The sequence below is a fragment of the Trachemys scripta genome, chromosome 3, assembly GCF_013100865.1.
Source record: "Trachemys scripta elegans isolate TJP31775 chromosome 3, CAS_Tse_1.0, whole genome shotgun sequence".
NCBI classification, from domain to species: Eukaryota; Metazoa; Chordata; order Testudines; family Emydidae; genus Trachemys; species Trachemys scripta.
In genome coordinates, this window is record NC_048300.1 from 87,750,718 (window position 1) to 87,757,888 (window position 7,171).

At 44.4% G+C, this 7,171-nt stretch overlaps 1 long non-coding RNA gene across 1 annotated transcript in view; it reads right to left on the reverse strand.

Moving 5' to 3' along the window:
- Window positions 1-351: 351 nt before the first annotated feature.
- LOC117874800 overlaps window positions 352-7,171 on the reverse strand; it is a 32,785-nt gene continuing 25,965 nt past the window's right edge. Inside the window, exon 3 of the long non-coding RNA XR_004645084.1 lies at window positions 352-2,738. This is a non-coding gene — a long non-coding RNA (uncharacterized LOC117874800). The remainder of the gene's footprint in view (window positions 2,739-7,171) is intronic.

A 7,171-nucleotide genomic window follows, 5' to 3' on the forward strand; every position in this document is an offset into this window, starting at 1 on the left:
GCAATTTGGCGTGAAAACCAGATTCTCTCTGATTCTCACTTTGAGATTTTGGATTAGTTTGATGCCTAAATTGAAAGCAAACCTCAGGGGGTACAGTCAGGGGAGAGACAAACCCACACATAGCAAAATCTAAAGGAAATATTCACCTGAATCTCTGCAAATCAAAACCAAGATTCACACCATTCTGGTTTCAGTAGCATAGAGAACACTGTGTATCCCTCAAAGCAACTAAGCTTGGCAAAAAAACTATATCTTGGTTTCTGGTACCTAAATGGTTAATGTGCAGAAACAGAATTTATTTATCTGACAGAATAAGAGGCCAAACCTGTGAGTATAACAAAAAAGTGATAGAGTAACTTCTCATTGAGACATATTTTTACCATTACATTTGGAATAAGAACTAGCAGCACATCCCTTTGGTATCGCTAAGCAGAAAGTTCAATACATAATGGCATTAAACTGTTATTGTTCACCCTTCTTAGTTTTGGTTGTTTGTCATAATCCAGCAAACAGTTAAATTCCACTCCAGTCACAATTCCTCTGCTGCTGTAACAGATACCAATATACAGCATTCGGAGCCAATCGTAGGTATGTTGGCATCCTATGGGAAGAAGAGATTTGACTGCCCAGACATTGTTATTTGCTCCTTTTCTCCTATCAGCTCATCTGATCACCCATCTGTTATTTCTTTTTTAATAAGTGTGCTCTTGTGTCTCCTCACTGACAAATGGTGGGCACCTTAATTGCTAAATGCATCCCAGAATCCTTTATGCTGGCTGTAGTGTTGGTTCAAAGGGACAAACGATTCCAGAGCACATCTGAGACACAAGGGACCCTCTACACATAACTGAAGGGGAATAATGACACCCTTTGGAATGGGGAACTGCACGGCCAGGACTGCCAGAGCCTGAGACGAGCAGTTTGGGACTAGCCTACTGGTGGTGGAAGTCCCAGGACAAAAATCTAGAGGTGGGTATAAAAGGCAACTGCCAGTTTAGTCTAGATCTAATACTGACCTTGAAAGGATAATGTGAATGCAAGTAATATTACAAAATTAATGCAAACGGGAAAGGGGTCATTGGAAGGGGACAGAAAACCTCGGGCATGTTTAGAAGCTTATTTTTTATTTATACGCTCTTCCTGTGCAATTGAGAAACAGTGGAGAATTGCGGTGAGCCCATAATTCTGTTTGATCTTGATATCTGATTAGGGTTAAAACCTGTAAAGTAGAGCTTTGAAAAACCGAGGGTGGATTTTGTGCAAAACCAAGGCTGGTATAGATCCAAGCCCCACTTATCCAGACTGTTGAAGTTCAGCAGTGGCAAGGGTAGGCTGGGTTAATGGTGCTGGTTCTGAATCTTTTCAGGTAGAGAAGAGCCCGAACCAAAGGGGGCAGGACAAAAAAGTCAGGTCAGATTGGCCGGGCCCTTGGATAGTTCTCACTTTCCTCTACATCATGGAGTGGGGGTTACTTGCCGGGGTTATCTGGGTATATCTCACTCAATCAGTTCCCTGACATTGTGGGGGGCTTTGGGCATTGGTGCATCTCAGTCCCTTCTATTCTCTCCCTGTGGTGCTAACAGTTTAGTCTCCTGTGGGCTGTAAGATTTTGGTTTAATTCTGGTTGTTGGGTTTCGTGTGCGGGTGCTGGGTGGTGTTGGTGGCCTGTGATATACAGGTGATCAGATCTGGTGATGCCGTGTGCCTTTAAACTCTGTGCCTCGAGACTCCATATGTGAACACCCCCAAACTCATCTCTGATATGTGCTAGAGAGCAGAACAAGATTAGAGCTAAAGAAAGTGTGTGTGAGTATGCCCTGTCCCGATTAGCTACACTAGCATTGTGCTGTGTGAATCTACTGCCAGGTCACGCAGTCCAGTCTCTTCCTTCCCACCCACCTGACCCCACGAAGGAAAGAAAGCAAGCAGTCCTTAGCTTTTGCGTAATGGCGCCCCTTATTTTGGTAAATGTTTCCATTGTCCCCAGGGAGACAGTAATTGGGCCAGTTGAGAGAGAGCTGGAATACAACCAGTTTTCAACATTCAGAGGCATTGATGCAGAACCTGGCTCTTTCTGCTAGATTACATATGGGATTGAAAGAGCCACCGCCTTTAGTAGCATCCTGTTGTATGCTTGTCACAGCTAAACCTCTGCTGTCTTCCAATTAGTAAGACATCAGAACAAAGGCACGTTTCACGATTTGTTTGCGTGAACGATTTGTAAAAGCCATCACATGGCGCATTTGTGAAAGTCCTATTGAAACAAACAGAAGCAAACCACAGCTGGGATTTTCCCATTTGTGGTTCGATAAGGGAAGAAAAACAGACATTTCCGTGAAAGGAACTTTAGCAGATTATTTTCTTCTACCTTCTATTGTTGACTATTAGTTTATGAGCTCTTTCTCTCTCCTGCCCTAAATGATGCTCCCTCTTATTGTCATAGTCTGGGGCACGTCAATGAGCTGTGATTAGCAATCATTTGAACTGCAGGAAGGTGACGTCACTGATCAAAGTCAAGGTTCAAAACGTTAACATAAATAACTAAATAAAAAGTTGGCATATAGTTGACTTGGTTAAAATGATTTAGAAGGCCCGTCACTCAAGTCCTTTAAAACTGGCTTCACAAAGGTACCACAGGCACTGGCCGGGGGATGAACATGCAGTCTTTTCATTCTTACTTCTCTGAGAAGCACACCTCGGCACATGAGCTCACCACAGCACACAATGAGGAAGAAGCACTGAAAGCAGTCAGAAAAAAATTAAGGTGAGCACCAAACTAAAAATCATTCATCTTGCCTTATTGCAAGCTTCCCCCTTTGTTATTTCACGTTGCACACCAAACTTAGGCCTGATCTACACTACAGAGTTCTGCTGGCAAACCTGTGTCAGCTAGAACTGTGAAAAATTCACACCCCTGGGGGACATAGCTATGCAAGCAAAACCCCCAGTGTAGACACAACTGAGCCAACAAAGCTAAACCAAGATACGCTTTGTTGTGTAGACACAGCCTTAGAGTCTTTGTCATACACTTTAAAGCTTGTGTCCCAACTCTCAAGCCTTCTCTACACAAAGTATACACCTTATAAACCCTCCATTTTCCCCCATCCTCCCAGACATGGTTATACTGATATAAATGTGCTTAGTACTAGTATTTCCATATGGAAAGGAGATTAAGCTATGCCGATATAAGGCCCCTTTATACCTGCATAACTGCATCCATACTAGGCATATGCTAAAGCGGGTCCTTCCCCTGAGGGATGGGAGGCCCGGGGGGTTGTAAAGCAAGCCCACCCTGCACTTACCCTGCAACAGCAGCTCCTGTCCCATGGGACTGGCTGGGTGTGGCTCCCTGCTCCAGGTATTGCAACCTGACCCTGGCACACAGGGTTGCAGCATTGCTTATTCAAATTTGCCCCAGCCATCCCCACCTCCCCACCCCCCGTCAGGGGGGCTGGGCCAAACTTGAGCAGTACTGTGAGCCTGTGCACCACAGGCCAGGTCACAGTGCTGGGAGCAAGGATCCAAGCCCAGACAGCCCTGTAGGACAGGAGCCATTTCGACAGGACCAGATTTTATGGGTCAAAGCAGGACAGTCCCATGAAACCCAGGACTGTTGGGATTTCTGACACTAGGGGTTGTAATGGTATCAGTACAAAAAACAAACAAACAAAAACACACACCCCTAACCGACATAGTTTTACTGGCACAAATACTGTGCATACACCATGCCAAAGGCCTTCAAGATTTAGATCTATATCTGTGGTAGGAAGGGAGTTGTTCACTTACCAAAAAAAACAGTGGGCTAGTTCTTTGAGTGCTTTTCTATGATAGCCTGGGAACGTTCCACATGGATAGTGCATTTTTTTAGGCTGCATCTGTTACCTCTAATGTGTGAGAACAGCTTTGATTGCTGGTACTGGGTTACTCTTCACACACTCATTGAGCCAGCTGTGAAACTACCACAGCCGCTGCTTGCAAGGGAAGGTCGTACCCTACTGGCTCTCTTTTCTTCATCCTCCTGGTGCTGCCTGAGATATCATCCCTAGTAGCAACTATTCTGATCTCAAGGGAAGGAGGGAAATCTGTGGGGCTGAACAGAAGCCGAGATTTCACAATTTAATGCTGTCTTTCCATGAATGTGATCCTGTGAATTGTATGTGACAATATACCAGCTACTCAGAGACATGCCTATTTGGGATGCATGCTCTTCAGAAGGAGTGAGTTTGCTTACAGTGAAACACATTGCTTTTATATTATTTCTGCATGAATTCAATGCTTGTGAAACACACCAGATGGTAATTGAGGGATATAGTTAGGGATTTTAAATCTGAACCCACATTGGTTAATTTTTATACACACCCACATCTCAAACCATGCCCATAATTTTCTAAAGCAGATCTGCCATACACACAGGATGCCTGCTAACACAGGGAGTGTGTTTAGATAGAGAGGTGTAGCAGTGTATCTTAACTAAAGATCTGAGAAAGTACTATCAACCTACCAGTCCCTATGAGAAATACTGCCTCTAGGAAATTAGAAGGCTTACACCATGGCATATGTCTGCCTACAGTAGTGCGTAACCTAATTGCCTGGTCCTGCAAAGCACTGCAGACTGAACCACCACTGGATTCAAGGATCAGTTCCAGCATCCTTATTTATCCATGGAACAGGTCAAACTTCCCCACACTGGCCTGTCTATGTGTCTGAAACTTGTCCTGGAGGGACCACTTTGAGTGAGGAGAGGGTTATTCTGATCATGCCTGTTCAATCATTGTTATTACATATTAATATACTTATACCGCACCCAATAGTGTGCCAATGTGCTTAACAGATGGATTAAAAAGAGCATGCTCCCTGTCCCAAAGCATCAGTCCTTGGATATTCTGGTGAAACTGCCAGCAAGAGTCCTGCCACTGCCTGTCATTGTTACGGAAATGCACTGAATACAGAACAATAATGTTTCCATAGAAATTGTAAGGCATACCTAGAATTTAATAGGGAATCATTTATCTGATATAAAATCCCATAGGATTTAAAAAAAATCACTAATCAATATTTAACGTTTTTAGAATAATTGCTTTTGATCCCTATTAGTTTCATCCCTAATACGTTCTATAGGATTTTTCAATATGGGCTAAGCTGGTGGGTTTAGTATTGTAGACATCTGCCCACTAGGAACTGAACTGAGACCACCAATTCATTTCAAATAACTTTTGGGCACTACCAGATGTGACTTTGCCTAAGTAAAAATGAAAGATTCCTGGGGCATATTTCCAATCCATGAGCCATTTTAGTCCCCTTTTTCGGCTTGCTGGATGTCTACACAGCAAAAGCTGTGCACAGGTAAGCCTGTCTGAACTAGCTTGAATCCAGCTAGCGTGGGTAATAATAACAGTGAAGACGGCACAGCATGGGCTTCAAAGCAGGCTAGGGAGCTGAGCATACACCCAGAGACTGTGCCAGGGTTGTGTTATCTGTATTGAAGCCTGCACTGCTCTGTCTCCACTGCTACGTTACTTGCACTAGTAGGATTCAAGCTAGCTTGGGTAGGCTAACCTGTGTACAGCTTTTGCTGTGTAGACATACCCTTAATGATTTAGAACAAGGGACTGGAAGCCAGAAGTCCTGGGTTCTAATTCAGCTCTGCCACTAAGGGTAAGTCTACACTGCAAAAAAAGACCCCAGCAGTAAGTCTCAGAGCCCAGGTCAACCAACTCAGGCTCATGGAGCTCACGCTACATGACTAAAAATAGCAGTGCAGACATTTGAGCTTGTGCTGGACCCTGGGCTCTGAAACCCAGCGAGAGGGAGGTTCTCTAAAAGAAGGCTGAGGGGAGATATGATTGCTCTCTATAAATACATCAGAGGGATAAATACCAGGGAAGGAGATGAGTTAAGTTAAGCACCAATGTGAACACAAGAACAAATGGACATAAACTGGCCATCAACAAGTTTAGGCTTGAAATTAGATGAAGGTTTTTAACCATCAAAGGAATGAAGATCTGGAACAGCAGAGGAGCAGTGGGGGCAAACAACCTAACTGGCTTCAAGACTGAGCTTGATAAGTTTATGGAGGGGATGGTATGGTGGGACTGCCTACAACGACATGTAACTGATCCGTAACTGCTAGCAGCAAATATCTTCAACAGCTGATGATGGGACACTAGAGTTACTACAAAGTAACTCTGAGTTACTACAGAGAATTCTTTCCCAGGTGTCTGGCTGGTGGGTCTTGCCCACATGTTCAGGGTCTAACTGATCGCCATATTTGGGGTCAGGAAGGAATTTTTTCCCTGGGTCAGATTGGCAGGGACCCTGTGCGTTTTTCGCCTTTTTCATCACCTGCAGGTTTAATCTAGTGTAAGTGGTGAATTCTCTGTAACTTGAAGTACTTAAACCATGGTCTGAGGACTTCAGTAACTCAGCCAGAGGTTAGGAGTCTATTACAGGAGCAGGTTGGTGAGGTTCTATGGCCTGCAATGTGCAGGAGGTCAGATGAGATGATCATGATGGCCCCTTCTGGCCTTAAAGTCTATGAGTGTCAGCCTGAACTCGGATGCCTAAACTACTATTTTTAGCAGTATAGTGTGAGCCTCAGTCAGTTGACCTGGGCTGTGAGACTCACTGCCACAGGTCTTTTCTTTTTGCAACGTAGACATACCCTAAGTGACCTTGAGCCAGCATCTTAATCTCTCTGTGATTCACTTTTGTTGTTTATAACATGACTAGCAGTTACCTCCCTTGCAATGGTTTTGTATGGCTTAATTTTTTAATTTTAATTAATGGAGATATCCCATCTCCTAGAACTGGAAGGGACCTTGAAAGGTCATCAAGTCCAGCCCCCTGCCTTCACTAGCCCGACCAAGTACTGATTTTGCCCCAGATCCCCAAATGGCCCCCTCAAGGATTGAACTCATAACCCTGGGTTTAGCAGACCAATGCTCAAACCACTGAGCTATCCCTCCCCCCATTGCTATTATTGTTTCTATTATGGTAGCACCCAAAGGCCCCAATCAGTATCAGGACCCCATGGGGTCAGGTACTGGACAAAGATGGGCCCTGATCTTGCAACCTATTCTCTGTGAGCAGATCCCTACCCTGACATGGAGCCCCATTGACTTCAGGACAATTCCATGCATGAAAAGGGTCCACCCAAGCAGAACAGCTTGCA